Raw genomic sequence first — 15,602 nt, 5'->3', positions numbered from 1 at the left:
TTGATCGATACTGTGTCATATTAGTCATTGATCAATGAGAGTCCACAAGAGAAGGTACTAGAGCAGTTGAGGCCCTGGAGGATAATTACTAAAATTCACTCTTCTGGGAACTCTCTGAGCTAAGTGTTCACTGCCCACAGAAAGGAATTCTGCAGTTGCAGTTGAGCAATGGGAAATAGGGTTAGGAAATATTTATAAATTGAAAGCCTGCTTTTGCACGATAGCATTGAAACAGGAATTTTAGGGGTAAGATAAGAAAGGTTTAGGACATTTTAGAAATTAAGGGGACCATGGAAGATGCACAAGGCTGCAGAGCAGCAGAAGGTATATTTCCATAGAATGGGGGAGCTAGAGAGCTGCAACAGGTATATTTCCATAGAATGAGGGAGCTGGGAACAGCAAAAGGTCTATATTTACAAAATAAAGGGAAGGAAGCCCTTCATCCAGAAGGAGAAGAAGCAAGCCCAAAGGGAATAGAAAAACAATACGGAAGGAGGGGGGCTCAACCTTTGAGCTCAGGAGTTACTATAGTAACTATTGACCAATCAGCGGGGTTATCAAGGCACCAGGTTCTACAGCCTTTATAAGCCATAGGGAACAGGAACTCAGTGGGACCCTTTCCCCCTCCCTATTTGGGAGTCCATTCTGTGGGACTCTTTCCCTCTCTCTACTTATTCTTGTACTTATTCTTACTTAGTCCCTCTCCTGTACTTATTCTTCAATAATCTCCACCTTTGCTATACCACTTTCTGTCTGTGGATTCATTCTTTGATTCTGGCAGACAAAGAATCCGGGTTTCAGTCCAAAAATTCCGTATCAATATTAAAAAAAAAATAACCAAGGGTCTGTAGCCAGGGCAGTTGTCTGTCTTCTTTAGAGTTCCTTAAACTCCACAAGACAAGAATAATTGCAAGTTGACTTCTCTTATAGGGGAAATAAAAATATGTATGCTACACATTCACTCTTATTTTCCCTGCAACAAATGAGATTTATCTCCAAAAGTTAGTATCACAATTATCTCCACATAAGAAGATAAAGAGAGCATTTTCTTCTCTGTTCTTATCCTGTAGCTCAAAAGACCAGCTGGGAATTTTCCTCTGGAATGTAATCGCCAGCTACTTATGTGTAATCTACACAAACCATTCAAATTGTTAGATTTGGCCTCCAATTGGCCTGAGAAGGGATACCATGGAGGAAGAATTTGCAAAGTACATAAGCAGGTCCAAATGAGGTTGGGCTTATATGAACAGAAAACAATGACAAAATCTAATTTTAACTATGCAGGTGAGAGTCTGCCCTGTGCTCAGGTGGAAACTTGGAAGAGAAATGAATACAGAGTATTGTTTAATAATTACAATAATGTGACCATTTGGCAAATTTATAGGGCAAGCATTGTAAAATGTTTTAATTGACTTTTAAAATGCATCTAAATATATTGAACGGTTACAGCTTTAGTTTTACTTTTACTGACTCTCATCAACAGCCTTCTTAATGAGTCTTCTGGACATCATTCACACTGCTCCTTTCCAAACAGCCATGAAAATACAAATTAGATTAGGTTATAGCCCAGTTTAAAACCTTTTCATTGTTTTTTAATTATATAATAAGAAACATTTTAAAACACATTACCTGCAAGGCCCCCACTTCAGGCCTCATCTCCTTTCTCAACCAACTTATATCGCACCAGAGTCATTATGGCCTTCCGTCTGTCATTCAAACGCATTTAACCTGTTCCTGCCTCAGACCCTTTGCACTTGCAATATTTGTGATTGAACTACTCTATTCCTATATTTTCCTTGTATCTCCTTCCCCTCATCAAACCATCTTAACCCAAATGTTACCTCCTTAGCTTCTGCCTCTTTTATTCATTGCTAAATTCCCTAATAGTTGTCCAAGAATATTCAATGACTAACTGACCAAATGATATCTAGAAATACTTTATCCGAAATAATCAAGTTAATACACTTATATATGTATATTCTAAGCAATTTTAATTGTACTGAGCTTATAAAAAGTATTATTGAGAAAGAAAATATGAGTACTTAAAAGAAAATGGGTTCAAGAAATCCCTTTTCCCAGTGGTGTGTTGGATCTGGCTAGTACCAACTTGTGAGAGTCAACTATTACATTTCAAGAAATTTCTGTTTGTGTAGCTAAGCATAGCTGTTATTAAAAATTAAATTATATAAACTTACAATTAAGCAAATTATATTAAAAACAAAGATAATAAACAATTCCACTGATACCTAATTACTTTTCTACATTTTACTATAATCAAGGCCAGTGGTAGGCACATTTTTTTTTTCATCAAGGGGCAGATAGTAAATATTTTGGGCTTTGTGGGCTAGACAATCTATCCCAACTATTCAATTCTGTCTTTGCAGCATGCAAACTGTCACAAATAACACATGAATGAATGGGTGTGGCAGTGTTCAAAAAATTTATTTATAAATATAAGTGATAAGCCAGGTTTGACCCACAACCCATCATTCACTGACACCTCATCTAGATTCTTGGGGTTCCTTGAATCTATCAAACACATATGATAGCTCTAAAACAGTGGATTTCTCCCCAAATCAATTCTGGGACTCCTTGTAGGTAGCTAGATACTGGCCATAGTGGTAGTGAAACAGGAATTTTGGGGAATGAAAAAGACAGGTTTTAGGAAATTTTAGAAATTAAGGGGACCATGGAGGAAGCACAGGGCTGCAGAGCAGCAGAAGGTATATTTCCATAGACTAGGGAAGCTGAAAAGCTGCAACAGGTACATTTCCATAGAATGAGTGAGCTGGGAACAGCAAAAGGTCTATATTTACAAAATAAAGGGAAGGAAGCCCTTCATCCAGAAGGAGAAGAAGCAAGCCCAAAGGGAATAGGAAAACAATAAGGAAGGTGGGGGCGAGAACCTCACATCTCCCATGTGAGGTTGGACCTTTGAGCCCAGGAGTTATTATAGTAACCAGTCCAAGGGAATAGTGATCAATCAGCGGGGATATCAAGGCACCAGGATCTGCAGCCTTTATAAACCACAAGGAAAGGGAATTCAGTGGGACCCTTTCCCCCTCTCCACTTGGGAGTCCATTCTGTGGGACTCTTTCCCTCTCCCCATGTGGGAGTCTGTACTTATTCTTCAATAAATCCCCACCTTTGCCATACCACCTTCTGTCTGTGGATTCATTCTTCAATTCCCGTGGACAAAGAATCCGGGTTCCAGTCCAAAAATTCCATTTCAGTAGCACATATAAACACTTTTGAAATTGAAATTAGTAATGCTAATTATCAGTCTTTTATTTCCCCAAAAAAGAGCTGTTCAATATTACCCTCACATCATGCTTCCCTCCTACCATAAATTTTGGCAATATTAACTGAAAGGAGGTACCAAACTCCGAAGAAGTTTGGTTTTTCAGGGCATCCATGGTGCTGTCAATAGCAGGGGCTGAAAAAAACAGGAAAGGTTTCATTTACCTCTTAGGTAGCAACACAACTGTATGTTAAAGGGTTTAAAAATATATAAAAGTAGCATGTTAGGTCACTATTGAAACATGATAAGCATTTCAACTTAACACAAAACTTTCAATATATTGTCAATGTTCATCGCTCAAAAATATTTATGGAGAACCAGGTGTCTACCAGGCACTAGGTATATAGCGACATAGAGGCTTCATTAGTAAACAAAGTAGTGCTATGATAAAAAGTAAAGCAGGCAAGGGGATAGGTGGGTGCTGGCAGGTAGCATGGGGTGGATTACAAATTTAAATTGAGTGCCCAGGAAATTCCTAACTTAAAAGTAAAATTTGAACAAAGGCTTGAAAATGCTGAATGAGGTTCTGATTTAATAAAGCAAGGGGGTGAGGAGAAGATAAAGCTTTAGGCAGAGTCAGCCACAAGTGCAAATTTCTACTGTGGGAACTGACCAGTGTGTTCCAGCAACACCATGGAGGCCAGTGGCTGGAACAGAATTAGAGAAGGAGGGAGTTGTGAGAGGGTAGAGGGGTCATTGGTGGCAGATGATATAAGAATTGTGGGTTATTGAAAGGGTTGGGCTTCTTCTACTTCTCTAAGTTTGGAAGCTTTGGGGAAGTTGTGAGCATAGGAGTAACTTACTCTGGCTTCAAGTTTAAAAGAATTACTGGAAGACTGGGAACGGGGAACAATGGGATAGACAAAACAAGGTTGGCAAAATATTGACACTTGTTGATGGTTACATGGCAGTTTATTGCATTCTTTTCTTTAGTTTCTAAAAATTAAAAAAAAAAGGGTTGTATGTTGAAAATAGACACTAGAGAGTAGTGCTTTCAGAGTCTGGTAGGAGTCTACTGAAATAGTAATGGTGAGAATTGCCATGTCTTGGATGAAATCAGTGCAATAAATGAGAATTAATACAAGTCCAGAACCTGGACTCATTTTTATAGTAGAGCCAATAGTACAGTACTTACTGAAATAATTAAATGTATTTAAAATCTACTTTTATTTTTTTCAAATTCATGGATTATTTATTGATTTATATATATATATATATATTTTTTTTTCTTTTACTCCAGAATGTCCCCACTATTGAGACAAAAGTTTCTGATAAAGACTTTAAAAAAGAAAGTATTTATCTTTTGCTTTTTGTTTTTACGTGCCTGGGGCATATTCGACCTTTAGCAATGTGATTGTAATTAAATGTGTCTTATGCACTTGGCAGTAGATACATCCCGCTCCTGTCCAAGTTTATGAATTCCAATCACAAGGGTCTCATTTAAAAGCCAAGCATCTCAGGCCATCACTACTCTTGAGAGAGAATCAGTGTCTCTCTCAGCATTTCTCGGTGTTAAAATAATGCCATCTGTTGTTAGTCAAGCTGTAATTAGACTCTCACCTGCACAGAAGGATGTTTGTTGGGTTTGGCCATAAATTATACCCGCTCTAACTTGAGATTCAGCTTTTCAAAGGAGGAGAGACTGTTTAAATGCTGATAACACTGAGCTGAACTAGACCTGTTGAAAAACTTAAGACATTCAATTAGTTTATTTTTCTGTATTAAAAAGCGTCGTCAATTTATTGGATACTTCTGGCTAGCTAAAATATTACTTATATGGGCCAATTACTTGCTTGAAGGGCCAATGTTAAAGATACTCCACACGAGAATCAATCCATGATTAATGAAAACCAATGTCATAGAAAACTAAGGTCATATGAAAAATGTTAGCCGAAACACTTTTGGCTCAGTGGATAGAGCGTCGGCCTGCGGACTGAGGGGTCCCAGGTTCGATTCCGGTCAAGGGCATGTACCTGGGTTGCGGGCACATCCCCAGTGGGAGATGTGCAGGAGGCGGCTGATCGATGTTTCTCTCCCATTGATGTTTCTAAATCTCTATCTCTCTCCCTTCCTCTCTGTAAAAAAATCAATAAAATATATTAAAAAAAGAAAAAAAGAAAAATGTTAGACAGATGTATAAAATGTTTAAAAGTATAGCTAAGGTCTAAGAAAAGTTATAAGCAAAACAACAGCGGAATTGTTTAGAAACATAAATTCTCAAAGTCCATGTACACAATTGTCTGAGCAATAAACATGAAACAAACATTTGGGATGTTACATGATGAATATCTAGAATCCAAATAAGACTGAGAGAGCTTAACAATGACAAAAAAAAACAAAAAAAAAAAACAAAAAAAACAAAACAAACAAACAAACAAAAAACCTCAAGAAACTTTATCTAAAAGTTAATATGAAGCTGATCACAGGCTTCCAATAACAAAGAGAGACCAGAATATAGTGGAATAAGATCATTAAAGTGCTTTTGGAAAACAATGAACTTCAAATGCTGAATAATATATGTAAACTACAAATAAATTGTACTTATAAATTACATATATTTATAAAAATAAAGGTGAATCCAAGATAAAACAGTATAAGAGTATAAGAAGCAACCTGTGCTTTGTTACGTTATTTTATGTTTGTTTGAAATCTTTAAGATAAAAGTAAACTGTAATTTTAAGAAAGCAAAAGTTTTCTCTGATTATCTTAAAACAGTAGCTGCTTTAGCGACTGCTTCTGGAGAGCAGAGCCATGGAGGCGCTGGAAGATTCCACAGCAGCACATTCCAGCTGCTGGCTGGGGAGTAGAAAAGCTACTTTCAGCAGCATCGGTGGTGGCAGTAAGGGAAGCCGCAGCAGCTGAGGCTACAACAGTATGGTCTAGAACAGTGACGGCGAACCTTTTGAGCTCGGTGTGTCAGCATTTTGAAAAACCCTAACTTAACTCTGGTGCCGTGTCACATATAGAAATATTTTGATATTTGCAACCATAGTAAATCAAATACTTATATTTTTGATATTTATTTTATATATTTAAATGCCATTTAACAAAGAAAACTCAACAAAAAAAATGAGTTCGCATGTCACCTCTGACACGAGTGTCATAGGTTCGCCATCACTGCTCTAGAAGTCAATAGTTCTAGTAGTTTCTGCTTCTAGATCTCTTCTAGATGCCCCCCTTCTAGATCCCTTGGTAAACCCATTCATGAATAATGCTCTGGAAGTGATTCTTGGAACCTCAGTCTAGGTCTGGCGCCTCTATTCATGTCCAGTATTTTGTAAGTCTTTATGTCCTTGTACATCATTTCCTGCTTTAAAATATCAAGAGGCCTAAAAAGAAAAAAAAATACAAAACAATATATATCAAGAGGCCTGAGTGATGGAAGTTTTGAGGAAATGCAGAGAGCATACCTTTCCCCTTCCAACTTGAACAAGCAGAAGGCCTTGGCCTGATGCTTGGGCTCCTGAGAGTGAAGGGAGCCGAGCCCTGGAGTCATGGAATTAATCAGTATCTTGCGTCCTGACTGTACACATGCCCAGGATTTTGTGTTAGGGGAATTGATTGCATTATTAAATGATATATTGTTTACTCAACACCTAAGAGCGATTCTGTACCTCAGAAATCAAATAAATAAAAAAAAATGCTCCCCCTCAGGGCTAAAAGTAGGCAAAGGTAAAAATTATTTAAATAAGAAATCTCAGTCTATATTCCTGCTTCTCACCTTGAATAGAACCATACATGTGCATTACTTTTAAAATCTTTTTTTCTAATAAGTTGTCACCTTCACTTATGTAAAAGAATAAAGGGTGAAGAAAAGAGTCCATCTGTGCACCTGTTTTCTAGGCAATCAAAGTGTCAAGTGAACAAATAAACATAAGAAACTATAGGCTCCAGGGAAAATGTCACCCCCAGGTAGGTCAGTGATGAAAAGTGGATGCCCCTCAAAAACATTGCAGAGTTAAATTTTTATCTAATTATTCCACCAAATAAGACATGAAATATTCTAAAGATAAAATTCAGCTTAATAACTTTATCTTATATTTCAATTAATCTTTGTCAACTAACATCTTTCCATGAGGCAGTTTAAAGAAGGGCGCAGTTAAAAATGCTCAGCTCATTTTCTATTATCAAGTTCAAATTTAAAGGAAAACAACATGTGCATGTCTAGGTTATAGTTTTCCCAAACATAAGCGAGTTATACATTTTTCATAAATGATCACTTTTTGCTTGGTAAAATCAATAATGAAAATGTATATTCCTTCAAATATAGTTTTTGAGATTAAATATCTCAGACTATAACAAGATTAAGTCATTAAAATAAAGCTATAAGCAGACTGTTGTTGAATAGGACAAAGACAAGTGCAGCCAAAACAACATCTTATAGCATAATGGCTATCTATACATATACCAACACACATAATTAAGTTTCCATTTGACTCCTGAAGATAAGAATGGCAATTAAAATAGCAAAATAAATAAATGAATAAGCTCAGCATTTATGAATAAGAGGACAAAAGTAGATAGTGTTTATACATTTTAAACAATTCACAATATAGACAGAAATAAACCCTGCCTTTGAGATGAGATGTGATAAATTTAGTGAGCTCTTCTGGTCTGAATCAGATTGATGTTTATCCGTTCATTCTAGGAGCACAGACCAAATTCCAGGCCATGAAAGGACAGATAGAAGGACACACTTTCCTTGCCTTTTCTCTCTATATCTCTCCCTCTCTCTTCTCTCGATCTCTTCTATTCTGACCTTCTCTTCATCCTTCCTACCTCTTCAACACCCATGGAGCTTGGGAGATGCCAGAGGAAGGAGTCTTGTTCTCCTGCTCCCTCTGGTCACTGCCATCCCAGATATTAACAAGGACTCTACTTTCCAACCTTTGGAGGAACTACCTAGGCCCTGTCAATCATAGCAAAGAAAAGCAGTTTTCCACCCTCTGTTCTTTAGCTGATGGAAGAACAAAATCATCGAGTCATAAAACTCATCTGGATTTCAAATCCATTTTTGAGAAAAAGTAAACTGCTATTCTTGTGTAAGTCCCAGGGACCATTACTTAATTTCTCAGTGCATTTTCCCCTCTTACCTTGTGTATGTATATGAGTCCCTCTATAGTTCCCTTATGCAAATATGCATTTTAATACCACAAAAAGCAGAAAAAATCATTTTTTGGTATATATTCTTTCAGTAGTATTGCAATCAGTGTAGTCAGAACTAACAAGCAGATGGATGTACTTGAATGCCATTATCTTGTGTACAATGACACTATCTGTTCCATGAAAAATTCAGCAGTTTGGGCTGCATTAGTGAAGGGGAGATGGAAGTAAAAAAAAAATAACAAGAAAAACATAATCAGACTCAGAATCCTTGAGGGGGTCTTATCTCATCATAAAAAAAAATAAAATAAAGCTATAAACAAAAATCTTTATTCAATGACAAAGTGAGAGAAATGAGAGGTTTCTAATATTTGGGGTATTATCTTACTGACATGGATTTTTCCAAAATAAAAATATATAAATGTATCAAACAATCAACTGCTATATCTTATTCATTGTTTCCTAAGATAAATATCAATATGGGCAATATATAAAATAGTAATGACTAAAATAGTATTAATAATAGTGATTATTCACTTAACACTAGTAGTGTTTAAAGGTTATATGTGAAGAAATGAAAAAGGAGACAGATTATGATGAGGCAGATAAGTGTGTGCTGGGAATCAGTAGATTAACAATTGCAGGTTTTCATATGCATTGTTTCAAATGACACACACCACTGTCTTTTCTTGAAAATATTTTATTTTTATTTTTCTTATTATTAATTCCAAAAACTGAGCCACAGAGAATACTAGATCATTTGAGCTATGGATCAATATATAGTAAAGCAGGAATATAAATGTAAGTTTTATATTTCCAAAACTTATCTTCTGTTCTGTGCATTATACTAGATTTTTATTGCCAACTTTATTATTAACGAGCTGTGTAATTTGGGGCAGAGTGCTCATTTTCTCTGATACTGAGGCTCATGTGATTGGTGGTTAAACTCCATGAGAAAGGAGATTTATGTGTCTTTATAATTGGGGGTTGCAAACAGAGTTGAAAGAGCAGGAAAGCATTCTTGTTGCTAATGCAGCCTGAGAAACATCCATTTCCATAGGCCTTGTATGAGAAAAACAAAAAGAGAGAGAATTCATAGACATGGACAACAGTAATTATGGGGACAGGGAGGTGGAAGAGTGTATAAGGGTGTAAGGAGGATAAATAGTGATGGAAAATAAAATGAAGGGGTAAAAAGAAAGGAAAACAAGAAATACAAACAAGATGGCCCCTCAACAATCTGTACCAGGTGAATGTTGGTTATAATAAGCCAAGATTGAACTAGATGCAGAAACACAGAACATCATTTTTATCTCAAGCCATTAATTTGATGAAAAACTGAACCAAAGAAATTATCCATATCCGAGCCTTTTTACAAACAGAGTTATGCCTATGGAGAAATAAAGATTAACAGATGAAGGGAAGTGTCATTATTTTGAGGGTTCAGTGAATTTATAACAAAATAATGCACAAGATAATTCAAAAGAAAATGTTAAAGTAGAGCTTGTCATACTACACTCGTTCAGAAATATTTGGTTTCTATAAAAGAGAAATAGAAACTCTAGTCAAAAATAATATGAAATGTTAAATAATTGTGATAAAATAAAAAAAAATCACATAATACATATATAAATTCAAAAGCTTTCTAATTGAGAAATGTTTTAAAACAAGGGGAACATATTCCAGCTACAATATTAATGAAATTTGAACCATTTAAAAATTACTGTTGTGATACAATATTTTTATTTTACATAGTAAAAGGACTCAAAAATAATAGTGTGTGTATATATATACTAGAGGCCCGGTGCATGAAATTTGTGCACAGGGGGGTGTCCCTCAGCCTGGCCTGCACCCTCTTCAATCTGGGACCCCTTGGGGGATGTCTGACTGCTGGTTTAGGCCCGATCCCTCTCACAGTCCAGGGCTGCTGGCTCCTAACTGCTCGCCTGCCTGTATGCTTGATAGCCCCTAACAGCTTCTGCCTGCCAGCCTGATCGCCTCCTAACCGCTCTACTGCTGGCCCGATTGGCCCCAACTGCCCTCGCTGGTGGTCTGATTGACCCCAATTGCTCTCTGCTGCTGACCTGATAGCCCACAACTGTCCTGCCCTGCTGACCATTATGTGGCAGCCATCTTGTGATGACGTTGCGTGTGATGCTACCTAGGCTTTTTAAAAAAATATTGTATTGAGTTTTTACAGAGAGGAAGGGAGAGATATAGAGAGTTAGAAACATCAATGAGAGAGAAACATCGATCAGCTGCCTCCTGCACACCCCCTACTGAGGATATGCCCACAACCAAGGTACATGCCCTTGACCGGAATCTAACCTGGGACCCTTCAGTCCTCAGGCTGATGCTCTATCTACCAAACCAAACCGCCTAGGGCACCACCTAGGCTTTTATTATATAGGATATATATGTCAGTTCTAGGACTCCAGGTTATTTATTCATATACTAGAGGCCTGGTGCACAAAAATTTGGGCACTCGTGGGGGAGGAGGGGGGTCCCTCAGCCAGGCCTGTGCCCTCTCGCAGTCTGGGACCATTTGGGAGATAACGACCTGCTGGCTTAGGCCTGCTCCCGGGTGGCAAAGGGCAGGCCCTATCCCTAGGTGCAGCCCCTGGTTGGGCTCGGAGCAGGGCCGATTGGGGAGTTGGGGAGCCACCCCCTGCCATGCACAGAGCAGGGCGGATTGGGAGGTTGCGATGCCACCCTCAGTCACGCTCAGGGTAGGGCCAATTGGGGTGTTGGGGCACCGCCCCCTGTCACACTCAAGGCAGAGTCCATGGGGAGGTTGTGGCGCCACCCCCTGTCACGCACAGAGGAGGGCCAATCAGGGGGTGGGGGTGCTGCCCCCTGTCACGCACATAGCAGGGCCGATCAGCGGGTTGGGGAGGTCCCCCGTGTCATGCACAGAGCAGGGTCAATCAGGGGGTTGGGGAGCTCCACCCTGTCATGCACAGAGCAGGACCCATCAGGGGGTTAGGGAGCTCCCCCCTGTCACTCACAGAGTAGGGCCGATAGGGGAGTTGGCGCACTGCCCCCTGTCACACACAGAGCAGGGCGGACCAGGGGGTTGGGGCACCGCCACTGACACACTCAGGGCAGGGTCGATGCGGAGGTTATGGCTCTACCCCATCACACACAGAGCAGGGCCCGTGGGGGGGAGGGGTTGGGGCGCCGCACCCTGTCACACAGAGAGCCACAGGGTGATCAGGGGGTTGAGGCGCTCCCCCCTATCAGGCACAGAGCATGGCCGATCTGGGGGTTGGGGTTCCTTCACCTGTCACGAACAGAGCAGGGCCGATAGGGAGGTTGTGGCCCCACTCCCTGTCACACACAGAGCCACAGGGCGATCAGGTGGTTTGGGCGCTGCCCCCTGTCACACTGATCCCAGTGCCGGGAGGCCTCTCAGCTCCGCTGATCCCAGTGCTAGGAGGCATATTACCCTTTTACTATGTAGAATAGAGGCCTGGTGCATGGGTGGGGGCTGGCTGGTTTGCCCTGAAGGGTGTCCTGGATCAGGGTGGGGGTCCCCACTAGGGTGCCTGGCCAGCCTGGATTAGGGGATGATGGCTGTTTGCAGCTGGTCACACACCCTTCAGAGTTGGAGTCCCCACTGGGGTGGCTGGCCAGTCTGGGTGAGGGGTTGAGGGCTGTTTTCAGGCTGGGACTGAAGCTCCCAACTGCTTCTTTTTTTCTTTTTTTTTTTTTTTTTTTTTTATTCTGGGCCAGCTTTAGCTCTGAGGCTCCAGCTCTTAGGCCTCCGCTCTTGAAAGCAGGTATCTGGTTTGTTTCGGTTCTATAATCGAAACTCTGTATCAACTCCAGCTCTGAGATCCCAGCCGGCTGAAAGCTGGTGTCTGGGGTTTGGTTAACGTCTATATTTGTTACAATGTTTGAAACTGCAGGCTCAGAGGCCGTCAAGGCAGGCGGGGAATGTTGCAGTCCCCCGTCACTGAAGCAAGCAAGCCTCATGTTAGTTTCAAGCTGCCTGGCTGCCGGCCGCCATCTTGGCTGCCAGTTAATTTGCATATCTCGCTGATTAGCCAATGGGAAGGGTAGTGGTCGTACGGCAATTACCATGTTTCTCTTTTATTTGATAGGATGAGTATAATATATAATTTATAAATAAATATATATCTATATATCTAGTTATAGATAGAAACAGAGATAAAGCTATAGACATAGATATATAGATATATCTATCATATATCTATCAGTACTAGGATTTCAGGAAAGATGCAATTCTTATGTCAGCAACATTCAGAATCTTAATCTGATATTATGAGAAGAATACCTTATTGTGAAATAACAGGATAGCTTTAAATTGAAAGTTTATGGGGAATAGCTCACCAAAGTGGTAAGAAATACAAAACAACAAAAACTCTTGATAGTAGGGATCATGCAAGAAATAGGCAGCAAGAGTAAATTTCCATCTAAAAAGTTACATTATTGATTCTTTATGATGCCCTTGGTAGTATGATAAGTAATTTGCATGTCTTATCTCATTGAATTTCAGAAACTCAGATTAGTACTTATATATTCTTTGATTTACAGATTAAGAAATGAGGATAAAGAAAATGTAAAGAGAAACCACTCAACCTGACAGATAGAATACCAAGTCCTCATGTGAAAACATAAACACATTTATCAGTTAGGATTCTAGCTAAGGGATGATTGAGGAGGAATTGATGGGAGAAAAATTTTTTAATGAAAAGCATGGAGGGGGTTAATGGAGAAAAAAGCGAGACATCTGTAATACTTTTAAAACTAAAGATAATTTTTTTTTTCAAATGTGAGCAAATAAAAGGCAACAAACCTAGAATAATGAAGTCCTTTGGAGGCTAGCACCATCTAAAGCCTCCGTCACTCATTGGCCTGAGGGGGCAAGAAGAGAAAGCATTTAATAAATATTTTTTAATGAGTAATAAAAAAGAGAGTGGTTGAGTGTTTACTTATGAACCTGGAGGTCACGGGTCAATTCCAGGTTAGGGCACATGCCCAGTTGCAGTGTGCAGGAGGCAGCCAATTAGTGATTCTCTCTCATCATGATATTTCTTTCTCTCTCTCTCTCTCTCTCTCTCTCTCTCTCTCTCTCTCTCTCTCTCTCTCTCTCTTCCTCTCTGAAATCAATAAAAATATATTTTAAAAAAAGATAAATGACTCTATGCTTAAGAGAAGATGCTAGAGTACCAGAGACTCAAGTTAAATTCAGTACAATCTCAGGAATTTGATCATTTCTAAGAAGAACCCTGGACATAGGTCTGAAGGAGAGACAACATATTTGAAACTTACACTGTGACATTCTGATTATCCAACTAACCTAAGACTGATATAACAGATCTTTTAAAAGAAAGTTTCTAAGGAACTTAATTATATTGTTGTTTCTTGTGCTTATTACCTGCTTTTGTAAAAAAATCTATAAATGTTCAAGAATAAGGAGGTAATAGATTGCAGGTAATATTAAACCCTTTTCCTCCTGACTCTCATAACTAGATACTGGCGAATGCCAACTCCCTTCCATAGCTAGAGGCCCTTAAGTTTCATGCTCTGTTGAGCTCCATGAGAACTCATGTTATTAAACCCCATCTTTGCCAGTCACCTGGACAGTGACTTGTAGGCAATCCAAGGATGAGTGGCAGAGCCTGTCTTCCTACCCAGGTAGTAATGGTTATTGCCTTTCCCAATGCACATAAAGGAGATGTCTCTGTTGTGGGATCTTAATAGATCCTGTTGTTCCCAGACACTTTGGTAACTGTTACATATAATTATTGTGTCTCATGAAAAATAAATTTTACACTGTAATGCTCCAGCCTGCTGTGCTGCTTCTCTTCAAAATAACTTATAGCTACTAGATTCCCCCGTACAATACTGGTGCACAGCAGTAATAAAGTTGTCATCAAGAGGTGATGATGGACCACTTTGCATTGTTATAACTGCCTTTTTGTATTATAACTGTTTGCAACTTTATGAGGTCTTCATAAATGTGATCAATTGCAATAATAAAGTTGTGAGGCATTTGTGGCAGCTTATTTTTCTCTGCCTCAAAACAGGAGCTGCCTCGCTAGTTGGTCTAATGTCTGTGATTGTATCATTGACTGTGGTAGAGCTCTGGACTGAGAGAGGACCAACCAAATTAGCCTCTAGAGTTGCCCCCTGAGTTCCAGGCACATCCTCTAATTTATTCATGTAACTGTGAGCCTATCAAGGTCAACCAAGGGAGGGATAAATTTCGTGTCCTACACAAACTGGGAGAGACAAGACAAACACTTTATATCCGGTCATTTAATTTCCAATATTAAAAAGTATGGATTGTATCCTGTTACATTAGTGATTGACTTAAATTATTATTTTCTTTTTATCATATAAATAACATATGATAATATGTCCATTTACTTAAAAATATCTAAAAAGTGTCTATTTGCAAAATTGGTAGTCATCAAAAAAGATAACTTCAAGAAAAGGTACTGTTCTACAACAGTTACAGAGAGAAATTGAGTCAAATTATTTTTAAATAGATAATTTAGATGATACCTGAAGTGTTGCATATGATAAAAAGAAAAAAGTGAAAATACCCTACCACATTTTTACACTGGCTTGAATCCTATTCCTAAAGCATGACACCCATAGTATAATAAAAGTTGCAAAGACCAAAAAACAGCTTTTGTACAATTTTGGCTAGTTTTATTAAACATTGTTTTCTTTCTAGGAAATAATATAGTGTTTTTTTGCTAAGATACTTTAGCACAAATCTATTTTAAACATTTATTAAGTAGAAAATGAGTTAAACTGGGCCAGATTACTTACATTGACTCATTTAGAAATAAATTAGCAATAAATAAGTTTTTAATCTAATCAAACACATTCATTTAAATAGCATCTGAAGTTAAACTTTTAATTAATAATCTAAATATAAAAGTTGATGTATTTTAAAGTCATGTACTTCAGGTTTTATACAAAATGTTACAGAGAGTGGAATTAATTTATTTTGTTAATTATTGCAAATATTAAGCTGCAATTTAATTAAACAATGACATTGTAAATTAGGAAAGGGTCAATATACACATCTATAGGTTTTCTTTGATCAAGAAAAACATTGGTTGTCTACAAAATATCTATGTTGATAAAATACTTTGTTTCCTTTGCTTTTGTTCCTGTAGCATAAAGCATAAAAATAAATTTGAGCAAGTTAAAT

Source organism: Myotis myotis, unplaced genomic scaffold, assembly GCF_014108235.1.
Source record: "Myotis myotis isolate mMyoMyo1 unplaced genomic scaffold, mMyoMyo1.p scaffold_m19_p_14, whole genome shotgun sequence".
In the NCBI taxonomy this organism is placed as follows: Eukaryota; Metazoa; Chordata; class Mammalia; order Chiroptera; family Vespertilionidae; genus Myotis; species Myotis myotis.
This window is presented reverse-complemented; position numbering follows the sequence as displayed.